The sequence below is a fragment of the Hyperolius riggenbachi genome, chromosome 7 (genome assembly GCF_040937935.1).
Source record: "Hyperolius riggenbachi isolate aHypRig1 chromosome 7, aHypRig1.pri, whole genome shotgun sequence".
NCBI lineage: Eukaryota > Metazoa > Chordata > Amphibia > Anura > Hyperoliidae > Hyperolius > Hyperolius riggenbachi.
In genome coordinates, this window is record NC_090652.1 from 196,196,805 (window position 1) to 196,211,463 (window position 14,659).

The window sequence follows — 14,659 nt, forward strand, 5'->3', positions numbered from 1 at the left end:
TGCATTCAGATTGAAGAGGAATTACCTGCCCACTTAGATGAGTTTCCTTGACCTCATCTAAGTGCTGAAGTTTTCCTGTTTCTTATTCTTATTTTGGCAATTTAAAGCAAAGTGTCCTGTACCCCCACAATAGAAACACAACCCCTCATTTCTTCCTTTTAGTCTTTTCAATCATCGATATCTTAGAAATGCCTATTTGCTTTGGCTCAGGGTCGTCAACCACTGGTGAAACTGGAATTGGAACTGGAGGAACTGGCGGAACTGAGGAGGACCAAACAGGTTTCAAAGAAAACGACTTCTCTTGACGTTTCTCTCTAAGACGTCGATCAATCTGAATGGCAAGATGGATCAAATCTTTCAGAGTATCAGGTACCCCTACTCTTGCTACGTCTTTTAACTGTTCAGAGAGGCCAAGTTTAAATTGATGTTTAAAAGCAGCAGCATTCCAGAGAGTATCACCTGCCCAGTGTCTAAATTCAATGGCATATTCTTCAACAGGACATCTGCCTTGGCGGAGAGTCTGAAGCACAGTTTCTGCATAGGCTCCATTGCCAGGATCATCACATAATAAATTCTAATAAACGTAAGGCCCAGGCCTGAGGTTCACCCTGTAACAAGGAAATGATGGCCCCAACTCGGGTACTTTCATTGGCAAATGTCCTAGGAAGTAGGGAGAAGTGTAAATAGCAAGCACTTCGAAACAACCTGAACTTAGCTCTATCTCCAGAGAACCGTCCAGGTAGAGGCAATTTAGGCTCAGGTGCAGGAGGATTACACAGGTTAAGAGAATCTGAAGCAGTCTCTATAACAGGAGCAGGATTTGAAGTATCAACCATAACAGGAGCAGGATTAGATACAGGATTACTGACTTGTTGCTGAATCTGAGTGTAATTTTTCTGGACTCTTCTACTGATATCCGTAGTTGAGCATCTAGTTCACAAAGAATCTCCATTTGGGAATGCCCCCGTTAGCTTCCATCTTGCAGATATTGGGGATATCTTGCCCGTGATACTGTAAGGCTTGACAGGTTATGTCCACAATCAGTCCCTATGCCCCAATCTAGTGCTGTGACCTGAGTCTGGCCCATTGTCTTCACCTATAGACAAGCCCCCGCGTGAACAGGACACTGAATGTCTCCTGACTACGGTTACCCCCAGGTCTTAACGTGCAAGGTATACAGACTGAAGTAGAGTGGACAATAACATCTCAGAACCCCACTGAGGCAAGTATCAAAGTTCAAAGGCACACAAGTATCAAACTGTAGTAATACCTTAATGATGTGAATGAGGCCCACAATGGCGGCAATCAGAATTCAGTAATAATTGGATCAGAGTGTCCAGGTAACAAGCAAAGGTCGGTCCAGGCAGCAGACAAGAGTATCTACGTAACAAGCAAGGGTCGGTCCAGGCAGCAGGCAAGAGTATCCAGGTAACAAGCAAAGCTCAATCCAGGCAGCGGGCAAGAGTATCCAGGTAAAAAGCAAAGGTCGGTCCAGGCAGCAGACAAGAATGGTCAATAACAAGCCAAGGGTTTATTGACCCTTGGCTTGTTATTGACCATTCTTGTCTGCTGCCTGAACAGTAATATAAGTATGAATGCACACCAAGCAACTAGCCACAGCTGTACTATCAGAGGCGATGACTGGGAGCACTCACTGCATTTAAATACAATATTCAAATCACTCCGCACATCCAATCAAACATTACCGTGATCCTGCCTAAGTGTCAGCTGTAAGAATGTGCTGTCATCTGACTGAAGTCAGGTGACTATTGTTTACCTTTGCGGAGAGCGTACTGAGAACGCTCTCTGCCTATCAGAAAGTTCGGCCTGCGTCCCAGCCTGCGCGTCATCGATGGGGAACAAGCGCGAGAGCCGGAAATGGATGCCTTAGCCTGGATCTTGGCGATAATGCCATCAGATTCAGCTAAGGTCCTTACACATACAAGTTTTTCTGTTTAGTATATTGGGAGATTTAAATTCCTCAGAGTTCGCACAATAATAAATTATTAGTAAATTTTATAGCTAACTAATACATTTACAGAGAGAGTTTCTTTCTCCTCATCGCACTACTGTGTGTTTTGGCAATCATGGTAATACATTTTATAATTGCTTTATGAAAAGTACATTAATATTGCTAAAGTGTTTTATCAACTATGGCTGAGTAATGAAATTTGAATTTACACTTAGCATATTCATTACTTTGCTCTTATTAATTTTACAACAATAGAGGTCTGCATTGTATATGCTATGTTACATCGTAGCAAAAACCTTCAAAAATAAAACATTAAGCAATCTGCAATCTTTTTGTAAGAACACTTTCAAAAATGTATTTATGGAAGCATTTCCAATAGGAAAATGTTGTATTTCATGTAGTGTTCAATTATGGGCAACGCTGTAACATTCACAAACCTGTTTGCACATTAAAGGCATTTTATTGACCTGTAATAACTTATGGTGCAACAAAATTTAACATATCTCATAAATAAATGACAGTTATGTCCATCTTGTGGATTGCAATTTTTATTCTAGGGAAATTATTTCCTAAATGAATACTTTCTGCAATTTAGGTACATCATTGCATTTTATGAACAAGTAGGGCCTTCTTATTTTATTCACTGTACTACATACATTTACTCTAGCATACCATATAACCATAGAAAAAACTCTTTCAGACAGGAAGAAAATGAACATATTTAGTAACCCCCATGTTTTTAATAATTCATAAATTTATCAATATATTAAATGAAAGAGATCTGAGCAGCTCTGTCATAAAATATATGAAAAGAAACTCCTGTGACGCTCACACGGTTCCCGAGAAAAACGCATATTTGAGACCCATTTGAGTCACAAACGCAAATTCCATGGCAAATACCAAAATGTCATTTTTTTCAAATCAACCTTTTTTTCGCTTCTCCCTGGCTCTTTGATAACTTTTAATTATAGAACCTTTCACTTAAGTGTGAAAAGCTGTTCACAAGAGTTCCTGAACAGGGGTGCTCATCTGGATTCTGGATATCCGGGTAACCCGGATAGCCGAACATTTTTACGCTATCGAGATCGGATTCCGGATTTCTTTAGAAATCTGGATAGCTATCTGTGGATATTTGGCCGCATAACCCGGATATCTGCGGGTATCCGGATCCGAAATACTGTAACTAAGAAGATGACAACCTGGAGCCAATCAGAGGGCTCCCAGCAGAAGCCCTACCAACCAATCACAGAGGGAAACCCTGGCCAGCCCCACCTGAACTCATTAAGCCAATCAGAGGGCTCCCAGCCTAAACCCTGGCATCCAATCACAGAAATGAACACTGGCCAGCCCCCCTGTATAATAAGGAGGGCTGCCATGATGAGACATATCATCTTAGCTTGCTGAATGCTCACTGAGAGACATGCTCCAGTGCTGGTGGCCTAGCAAGGGGGCTGTACACAGTTATACACCTAAAACTGTTCAGTAAATAACCCCTTCACTATCACTACACTATTGTTAAATCGTTAATTAGCGTGATTGATGTCATTGTATGACAGTCAGTGTCTGCTGCACAGACCAGGCCAGCTGCTGCCTGCTGGCCAGCTATTAGCCTTAGGTATAGGTTAGGGATTGGGGATAGGAGGATTACTGTGTTATTGTGTAGTTAGTACTGTAGTACTGCAGTCAGTGTGCTAGTAGTAGTACTACTGTGTTAGCTTTCTACAGAACTGCTGTGCTGTGAGCAGTGCCAGTGTGACAGTTAGTGTGCACTAGTGTCTTCTCCTCTTCTGTCTGACTGTCACACGGCACTTGGCACATTTCACGTGGAACTTGGCATGTTTCGTGTGGCACTTGGCACGTGTCACATGTCATGTGGCGCTTGCCATGTGTCACGTGGCACTTGGCAAGTGTCACGTGGCACTTGGCAAGTGCCACGTGACACTTGGCAAGTGCCACGTGACACTTGGGAATTGCCACATGACACTTGGCAAGTGACACGTGACACTTGGCAAGTGCCATGTGACACGTGCCAAGTAAGACGTGCCAAGTGACACGTGGTAAGTGCCAATTGCCACGTGTCACGTCCGGCATGCTCCTGGCACACGTTACACCTGCTGCTGCTGCATTGGCATGCTCCTGCTGCCTGTGCAGCTCCCACCGCCAGGCCAGGGTGCCACAGGCCACTGATACCACCTATATTTAACCCAAAACACAATTGCTGCATATTTTTTTTGGAGGTGTCTTGGCTGAAAACTGTCATGTCCCAGTTGCGCGGTTGGACTTTGGACACAATGTGGGATGCACGACCACTGTCTGGAACCTAGGCCTAATGTTAATTGACAGCCATTTTGGGGGGGGGGGATTTTAAGTCCCCACATCATCAATTAGTGTCCCCCTTTAAAAAATAATGATCGTTTATTTAAAGTGCGGACTTTTTGCATGTTAGAGCCATAACAAAACGGCAATGACCACTTCTGTTTCTGTTTAAACTCAAGAGAAAAAAAAAAAAAAGGAAGAGAAAGTTAAACTATCTGCAGGCTAACTAGACTTAAAATATGAGTTATAAAATACTTTATATACTACAATGTCTTTTATGTTTTGTATCATATCTTGGTAAATGTACAGTGACTTGCAATCACAATGTAAATGTAACTGTATACTTTAAACTTCTCTTTCAATAAAAATTATTTGAAAAAAATAAATAAATAATGATGCTACATGCCTCATTTACCCTTAAAAGCGTTTTTAAAGCAGTTTAAAGGGCACTTCCGGTTTTTCTATCTGGATATCCGAAGCCTGGATAGCCTGGATAATGCGTTCAGATATCCGCATGAACGCGGATATCTGAACGTTCGGATTCGGATATCCGGATCTGGATATCCGGGTATCCGGATCAATCGGATTTTAAAAAGTGGTATCCGTGCACCCCTGTTCCTGAAAAGGTTATAGGCCATTCATCAGAGATTAGGTGGACAGAAGCTCATAAAAAGCATCCTTCTCTAGACTGTTAGGTACCGATATCAGCAGGAGTCTGACACCTAGTGTCCCTGCCCTGACTTCAAAAGGGACACAGGATTGATGCTTATCAATCCAGCTGGAGTTCAACAAACCTCTACAACTATATTTATTAATAGGCACAGTTTTGTAATATTTCCGGTGTTACAAAGCTACCAGGTCCTTCAAATTTGCAGAGTATGCTTTACGTGACACTGGTTCTGAGAGATTTTCAACCATCTGGATCTTCCAGAACCAGTGCTACAAACGGTGGAAGTAAAAAAACTGTGTTATGAGCCATCCATGATCATCATGTTTAGTATCAAATGATTTGTAAAATTATGCTGATTGTGAATGTGCATTCTTTTTCTTGATGTGACCTATGGGCACGGAGAAAGTGGGAAAAAACAGGAATTGGGCCAAAATCTCTCCCTGTCTAACGGGGCACTGCCCCTATTCAAATTTCACAAGGCTGGACTTGTACACGTCATAACCCCTCCCATCTACAGTGATGATTAAAACCCAAATGACACTGGGCCCAGCTGTCCAAAGTCCAATTTCCAAAATCTGACATTGAGTTACCATCAATCGACAGCCAGCTGGACACTGGCAAAATCACTTGGATCATTTCCCACAAAGTCTTGCGATTGCCACATGGACTACCAATAACGGTATTTGAACTGTATTTTAAGACATTCTGTTTCTCTTTCAACTCTACTCTCTTTCTGCCGGAGAGGTATATTTTACCTGTGGGTTAAAGTATACTGTGTGTATGTAGTTTTAGAATAAAACTAACGATTTTATCTTTCAGTCTTGTGCCTGTTCTGGTCATCTTATTGTTTCTACGAGAATCTGCCCTCCAAAGAGTCATACTACCGCATTGCTTTATTATTTACTTATAAAGTGTCGTTTTGCTAGTTAGCTTGTAAACAACCGTTTTCTTCCTTCTAGGAATAGCTAGCGGGACTCTCGTTCCTCCCTACAGAACTGAAATAGTGGTGGCAGTGAAATTACCCGATTTCCAGCGTGAAATCGATATTTTTTTAGTTTACCAATTGTACATACAATTGGGATTGTACATGTATGGGCACCTCCAACCAATCTTAACCGTTTACTATGCAAACAGTGAATCTGCCTCAGGAAGTCTCTAGTGCATGGGACCTGCATGGCAACCGTGGCCTAGTAATACGGATTGGTGAGTGGTTGTCACATTACATTGTCGGCAGTTGTGCAACCAATCTTTATTGTTGTCTGCTCACTGTATTTCCAGCCATTGGGTACGACTATTACTTGAATGGTAACGGGAGCAGACTAGATGGAATCGGTGAGCTCTGTCACATTACTACCTTCTGACGATCCAGCAACCGGTCTTTTAATGTCAATTAAATGGGATCGTGGGGCTGGATTGTCACACCTCAAGGGAGGTTCGTAAATGATGTGGGCTGTTAGAGTTGCAATGAGCATTTAACCTCGAGCCAGGATTGGGATGAAAATCTATAGCTCAGAGCGATAATCCCAAGCCTGTCGTCAGGTCAACCAAAAGGTGGACAGAGGAGGCAAAACTGGAGCTTCAGGCATGCTTTGATTGCACGGACTGGGCTGCCCTGGCGGCTCCCTCCCTGGGGGAATGGGCAGAGAATGTCACCTCCTACATCAGTTTCTGTGAGGACACCTGCATTCCAACCAAGACCTTCAAGGTGTATCCCAACAACAAGCCTTGGCTCAACAGCAAGCTGCAACGGCTCAGGAAACTGAAGGAGGTGGTGCACAAGTCCGGTTCTCCGGAGGAGTTCAGAGCTGCCAGAAATGCCTTAAATCGGGAAATAAAAAATGCAAAGAGGGTCTTCTCGGACAAGTTGAGCTGGAGTCTCCAGTCCAACAACTCACGAGAGGTATGGAATGGCCTGAGGGCAGCTACGAACCTTAAGCCCCCACCCCAGAAAGCAGCCCCCAGCACTAAACTGGCCGACGAACTCAACTAGTTGTATTGCAGGTTCGAAAAACCACCCAGGCAGCCTGGCACAACAGCGGCCAAGGACAACGGGGCACACTCCCCTCTATCTGTCCAGGGAGACAGCAGTGACGCTCCGATCGCAGGTAGTGAGGAGGATGTACTACGGTACCTACGCAAGCTTGACCCTAGGAAAGCTTCGGGCCCGGATGGTGTAACGTCAATCTGTCTGAGGACGTGTGCAAGCCAGCTGGCCCCTGTCCTCACCTCCATATATAACAGATCCCTTACGGAGGGCAAGGTCCTCTCCTGCTTCAAGAGGTCCACGATTATACCAGTCCCCAAAAAGTCGGGTAACATGGATCTCAACAATTACAGACCAGTGGCCCTAACCCCAACCATCATGAAGATCTTTGAACGGCTGGTCCTTGCCTCCCTGAAGCACTCCACTAATGCCCTCCTTGACTCACATCAATTCGCATACAGGGCAAACCGGTCGGTAGAGGACGCCATCAACATCAGCCTGGCGTACATCACGGAGCACCTCAACAGGCCAAACGCCTACGCCAGGCTACTGTTCTTGGATTTCAGTTCTGCCTTCAATACCATCTGCCCTGAAATCCTGCTGGCCAGCCTCGCACAGTTGGGAGTAGCCCCCCCCCCTCTGCAGGTGAATCGGGGACTTCCTTTTCAACAGAACGCAGAGGGTCAAGCTAGGCAACTGCTACTCCAAGGTGAGAACTACTAACAAAGGTGTCCCGCAAGGGTGTGTCTTGTCCCTGCTCCTGTTCTCCCTGTACACCAACAGCTGCATCTCAACTAATGACTCTGTCAAGGTGATCAAGTTTGCGGATGACACCACAATCATTGGGCACATCAGCGGTAACAATGAGGACGCCTACCGCGGTGAGATAGACAGGATCTGAAACTGGTGTACAGATAACAACTTAGTCCTCAATGCAGCAAAGACAGTGGAACTGGTCATGGACTGCAGGAGACTACCTCCCCCCCCCCATTCCACCCAATTCTCATAAGGGATATCAAAGTCTCCAGGGTTTCTGCGTTCGGTTCCTCGCCACAACCATCACTAAGGACCTAAAATGGGGGCAGAACACCACCATAACCCAGAAAAAGGCACAGCAGAGGTTATTCTTCTTGCACCAACTGAAAAAATTTGGCATCCCACGCGAGTTGCTCAGGTGCTTTTACATTGCCACCGTGGAGTCCATTCTTTGCACATCCCTCATTGTCTGGTACGCAGGGGCATCTGCTGGCGATAAGCAGGGCCGGCGCTACCATAGAGGCAAAGGGGGCAATTGCCCCAGGGCCACAGAGCTTGTAGGGGCCACCAGTGGCTACAAGAGGAAAAAAAAAATCAAACCGACCTTATAGTTTTTGAGAAAATCGATTTTAAAGTTTCAAAGGAAAAAAAATACACATGTAAAAACACGCCGACTTTAACGGTTAATAGAAAATCCACCTTAAATGCCAGAAACCCTAAATTTGCAGGATATGTTAAGGAGATCATTGGGAATAAGAGGAAAAAACAATTTTTCAAAAAGACCATATAGTTTTTGAGAAAATCGATTTAAAAATTTCAAAGGAAAAAAGTATACTTTTAAATGCGGTAAATGTCACTTTTAGTAGCAAGCCTAATGGTAGTGTAATTTTACATGCATCAAAAGAAAGAGCAATACATTTCCTGACGGGGTTTCCTGGGGGTCCATACATAACCGCAGTGCTTTTGTATGGCATTTTTTTATGTTTAGAGTGTGGGAATTTTAAAAAAAAAAAATTATGTGGGGTCCCCCCTCCTGAAACTTTTTAACCCCTTGTCCCCCATGCAGGCTGGGGTAGCCAGAATGTGGAGCTTCGACCGATTGGGGCTTAACACCCTGACTATACCAGCTGCAAAAAAGGTCCCTTAATGCCGATTTTTGTTCCGGGGTATCTGTTGGGGGGGCCCCCAGGTTTATTATATGCAGGGGTTGCTGTAGATTTCACTGCAGTATGTTTTTTTTTTCCTCCTGTTTCTAGGGTCTAGAAGCTTGTGAAAAAATTGCACAGCTTTTAAATCCGGAAGTAATCTTATCGCTAGGGAGGTTAATTACCTTTGGGAGGCTGCGCCTGTACATCTATATGAGCTCCATCTTCTCTCTCCCGCTCACAGATGCTGTAGTCGGCACAATACATGTTGTCAGATGTAGGCCATTAATGTGACTATATCACCTGGCCTAGAGGTGTAGACACATTGATGGACTAAATCTCCTGGCATGCATAGCAGCAGCCAGGGCTATATGACCACAGGCACATTAATCTCCTGAAGACAGTAGAAAGAAAATGGAGTAGCCTGTACACTGGGTCTAGGGAGTAGCACCCCAACGGTAACTGAATACCCACCACCCCTCCAACATCCTACACATTTAATAAACCTTCCTAACTGGGAGGTTAATTTTATATATTTTGGACAGAGCTGTTCAGTTTACTTTTACTTTAAAGGATCACTATCACAGAAAATTGAACAATGTACACCACATGTGTACACATACAGTGACATTGCTATAAACCTTCATGTTTTGATGAAAATTTTTGGACCCACCCAAAGTTCAAGGAATGTTTTTCATGAGATTGCCAGAGGCAATCTTGCTCATCCCTAATAGATACTTTTTCTGTAGGCAGTTAACAAACATCACATTCATGTTTTCTTCAAACCCAACAGTACAAAAATAACATAAAGAAAAAACAGCTTTGTATATGCAGCAGGCAAACAACCCCAATGTAAACACACTTTACAATAGGAGGGTTAAGTCTGCTGACCATGACTCTGTCATCTGCCTAAGTGCCTATATCTCAAAGACCACATCAAGTGAAACAATTTTGGCAAGGTCGTAAAGCATCAATATCAGGCATATATCAATTGTTTACTACATCTAGTACTGTTTACTAGTGTTGAGACAAATTTTTTGTAATTTCGTGTTTCTATAATCACGGATGCGAATTTTGCAATTACGATGCAAAATTTTATTTTTGTAATTCCCATAAAAATCGTAATTGGTAATTTCGCAATTGTAATTTTCATCTCATAATTTCGTGTTTAAACCCGAATTTCATAATTTTGTGTTTGCTATAGAAACTAATACATTTTAATTTAGAAAATGAATGTAATTTCGTTTTTGGACATAATAATGTTACATTTCACTCTAATCAATAGTAATTACACAAAATCGTTCGTAATTTCATTTCTAATAGTAATTATGTGAATATTAGTAATTACTATTACTAAACACAGGAAAGTCACCCATTTGAGATTGTCCAATCATATCACAGGCTTGTTTTATGATACATCCTAAACAACCAATTGCAGTTTGACCCACCACCTAGCATATAAGCTTTCAGCCATGTTAGTTTCACATTGTGGTGATTGATTTTGTAGGAGTGAGAGAGCTTTCTTTGCAGAAGTCATATACACCATTTCTTTGCCTTTTCTAGCATTTTGCTAGAAAAGGCAAATAATGCCTATTTTAGGGCATTGTTTAGACTGGGATTTCTTTGTTTAAGTGTTTATCAGCATTTTTGGACAGATAGGGACCCTGTGCTAGAGGCTCTGGGCCATATGCAATTCGAGGAGATAAAAAGCTGAAAACATGCGAGCTTCTTATCTCCTCACATCGCTCAGGATTTACCGGCAAATTCAATTGCCAGTTTCACCTGAGCGATGTCCTTGCGTAAAGGAGCATAACTCAGGCGAATACTAGGTATTCGCCGAGCGATGCTCCTGTGTGGCCAGCGATGTGGAGCGAGGCATTTGTGCCGTGGAGCTGTCCTTCAGCACCACAACACTGCTGCCTCGCTCCCGGGAAGATGCGCGCGCATCGTCGCAAGAGCCAGGGCATCGCTGCAAGGCTCGTACCCGCCGCCCGTCGCCTCCTGCCGCTCGTCGCTACCGCGGGACCTTCAGAAGATACATACCTCCATCGTTTCGGCTCGCCGCATGTCCCACGCCGCTCCTCCGCTCATCTCTGTGACTGTGAGTATTCTTGGAGCCGGCAAAGCATCTTTGAGTCTCCCGCCGGGGCTCCCCATTCCTCCACTAGGTGGCCCAATGAGAATCATCCTGATTCTAATTGGACCAATGAGAATCAGGATGATTCTCATTGGGCCACCTAGTGGAAGAATGGGGAGCCCCGGCGGGATACCCAAAGATGCTTTGCCGGCTCCAAGAATACTCACAGTCACAGAGATGAGCGGAGGAGCGGCGTGGGACATGCGGCGAGACGGGAACGATGGAGGTATGTTATTTTGTTACATTTTAAATAGGTAAGGAGTCAAAGCTGACTCCTTTACCTATTTAAATCACTGGCATCTGGGGTTTCCTTAGTAAAGGAGGCTCCCAGATGCCAAAATCAGCCCGCTGATAGCAGCGATAGGTCTTTTCGCCTGCTCAGAGCAGGTGAAAAGTTAGCACCTATGTTTGCTGGGAAGCATCGCTTCTCGGGGGGTGCAAAATGCAATTGCATAGGGGGAAAGGAACTTGCTGGGCGATTATATCGCCCAAGCGAGTTCTTTTCCGCCCTGGGGGGTGTTAAATGCAATTGCATTAGGCGACCTTGCTGACGCCTAATTTAAGAACTCGCCAGCACTTAGCGCTGGCGAGTTTGGTAATTGCATAGGGCCCCCTGTGTTCATCAATAGTCAGACAGAGATTGAAATATATTTGTTTATTTCTTTGATTATGTATTTGTTTTATTTGCTTGGTCTCATTTATTTTCATTTTATTTTATTATATTTTTTTTAACTTGGTTACACAGGGACTTGTGTTGTGTGCTTAAGTGTCAGTAACAGGCAGACATAACCCCTGTGCTATCTAGTAATTTTTGTGTTTTCCACTAAGCCAGTTAAAGTTATTTATTTTCCTTTTAATTGCTTTTAGTTTATTTTCTCATTTTCATTTTTTGTACTTTTAAATAGTTTTATTTAATTTCATTTTGCTGAATTTATTTTCTTCCAACAATTTATATTGTACTGTTGTCCATCCCCTACAATAAAGTTCTATCTGTGTTGCTACTCCCCAAAACTATAATAACATGGCTGGAAGACGTGGTGATCATGCCATAAGCAGGGGAAGTACTGCTAGAAGATTCCTGTTTGGTGCCTTGTCAGGCAGGGATCAACTAGCATTAGGCAGGGGACACTCTGCATCAGATGGGGGACAATCTGTGACAGGTCACAGGCAGGGTACAATCTGCACGAGCATCAGCAGGTAAAGTCCACTCAAGGCTACTCAGGCTACAACCTCATGTGGTCATTTTTATCTTCCAATGCACCACAGCACATTGGTGAGAGACAGGCTGATGAAATTGTGGCCTTGGTGACAAGGGACAGTAGTAGCCAGTCCCCTAATGCCTATTCACCTAGCAGCTGCAGAACCATGAGTACCACACCCATGCCTGCTCGAAAAGCTGTCCCCAAAACTCCTGAACCTGAGGAGTCTGAACTGTTATTTGATGACCATACTTCCAACCTTGTGGATGAAGCTCTCGAGCAGGCAGACATTAATCTGCCTCATAGCCAGAGTTTACTGGAGGATGATGTTGAGGAGGATGTTACCTTTGACATCATCCATGTAGCAGCAGGTGAGGATGAGGGCATAGTGTGCAAACTCACTAATCCATTGCAGCTCTCAAGGGAGGAATATGTCAGCCAGGTGGAGGTCTCCCTGCAACAAGTTCCTCCCATTGGTGTTTATGAGGACCTGGGTTTTAAGAGGGAGCCAGTGATGATGAGGTCTTGGATCAAAATTATGAGCCTGACTATGATGCCAGCTCTGATGAATCCAATCAGCAGAGGAGGCAGAGGGTGCATCAGCATAGTAGTGAGCCTCAGCCTAGTTCCCGCATGGTCTCGTCTGGTAGTGTAGGTGTAGTAAACAGTAGGCAGCAGCCGTAGCCAGAGCCTCCATCTGAAGGCACCCTCTCCCATACTGGAAGGCCTGGGACTGTAACCTCAGTCAAAAACCTTCTCACAAAGCACCCATTTGGAATTACTTTACTATCTCAACCGTTGATCCTCTGATTGCCATTTGTACTATTCCAAGGTGCGGTGTCAGAATGCACAGAGGGAAACAATTGTCAAAGGTGGGAACAGGTGCACAACACTCCCACCTAAAAACCTACCACAAAAGGTAGTTTAACATTATCCAAGAAGCTCAAGGGGGCAGAAGAAGTAGCAGGCAGAGTAATACTGCACGGTCCCATTCGCCTTTCATTTCTTCTACAGTGTCTGACATTGTCCCGCCTCCTCCAACTAGCCTTCCCTCTGCAACACAGTCAGTTAACAGAGGCCAGACCACAGCCTCCTCCACTGCAAGATCCTAATCATCTCGCAGCAACCAGCCTTGGATCAGTGAGGCAATGTGACCAACAAAGCCCCCGCTTCCCTCCAATCATAGGATCTGTAGGCTAAATGGCCTATTGGCACAGGCTATGGCCCAGCAGCTGCTGCCCTACTCTACTGTGGAGGAGGGTCTGCTGTTCGCCAATTTCTTGAATATGGAATACCAGAATGGTGGATCCCAAGCTGCCATTTTTTTCTAGGACCGTGGTCCCTGCTCTGTATCAACACACACTGGAGAATGTTACCCTGTCACTTGATCATTCAATAGGTGACAGGGTACATTTCACCATTGATGGATGGAGCAGCAGCCACGGGCAGGGACATTACATTTCATTTACCGCCCATTGGGTCACCCTCCATAATCAGGAGGAGGGTTCCGTTCCTGGCCAGTCAGTGATCTGGTTGTGCCACCTCATGGTGTCAGGGGGAACAGTTCTGCACTTCCCTGTGCCAATGTCTCTACTGGTACTGTGACACCCACCCCAGCTAAGCGAGCACGTTGTTACATCAATATGGCTCACCGACACTGTCAGGCATTGCTCCAGCTTGTGAGCATTGGGGAACAAAGACTTACAGCAGCCAACATCCTTTCCATCCTCCAGCAACAGGTGCAGAAGTGGCTAGCCCCACAAAGACTACAGGTTGGTCACATCGTTTGTGACAACGCTGCAAACCTGCAGGCTGCCCTTAGAAATTACAATATCACTCATGTGCCATGTTTTGCACACGTACTCAACCTAGTGATTCATCGATTTTTACGATGCTACCCGGGCCTGAGTGATTTGGTGCAGGCTGCAAAGAGTCTCACTCTTCATTTCCGACGTTCTTCAGTTGCCACCACGTTGTTGACTCAATTGCAGTGGCGCCATGGCCTGCCCCCCCCCCCCCCCACAGGCTCATGGTAGATAGTCCAACAAGGTGGAACTCCACCCTCCACATGCTGGAGAGGTTATGGAAGTAGAAAAAAAGTGGTAATGGAGTACATCCTGGAGCATAGCACCCAGGGATCAGGTGCAACACTCAGATACATCACTAGGGAATAGTGGCTTATGATCCATCAAGTACTGTAAAAACTGGAGGCGCCCATTTCTAATGTTAAATGTACAGAGATCTCCAAAAGGCAGTATCCGACAATAGCTTATGTGGTGTCCTACCTTTTAGGGTTCCTGTTTTAGATATATAAACCAGGATTCGGATAAAAAGTTCAAAAATATTTATCTGTGCACTCGACAACATGTTTCACGGTAAAAAACACTTCCTCGAGTCAGTAATATGCCTAACACCAGGTTCGTCCTGTTTCCGGGCAGCGTTTGTAAACACTGACACCACACTGTGCTATTAAATAAGGT

The 14,659-nt window shown here is 44.5% G+C and overlaps 1 long non-coding RNA gene across 1 annotated transcript in view; it reads left to right on the forward strand.

Moving 5' to 3' along the window:
- LOC137525740 (uncharacterized) overlaps positions 1–14,659 on the forward strand; it is a 72,445-nt gene that overhangs the window by 38,486 nt on the left and 19,300 nt on the right. Inside the window, exon 3 of the long non-coding RNA XR_011022988.1 lies at positions 211–369. This is a non-coding gene — a long non-coding RNA (uncharacterized lncRNA). The remainder of the gene's footprint in view (positions 1–210; positions 370–14,659) is intronic.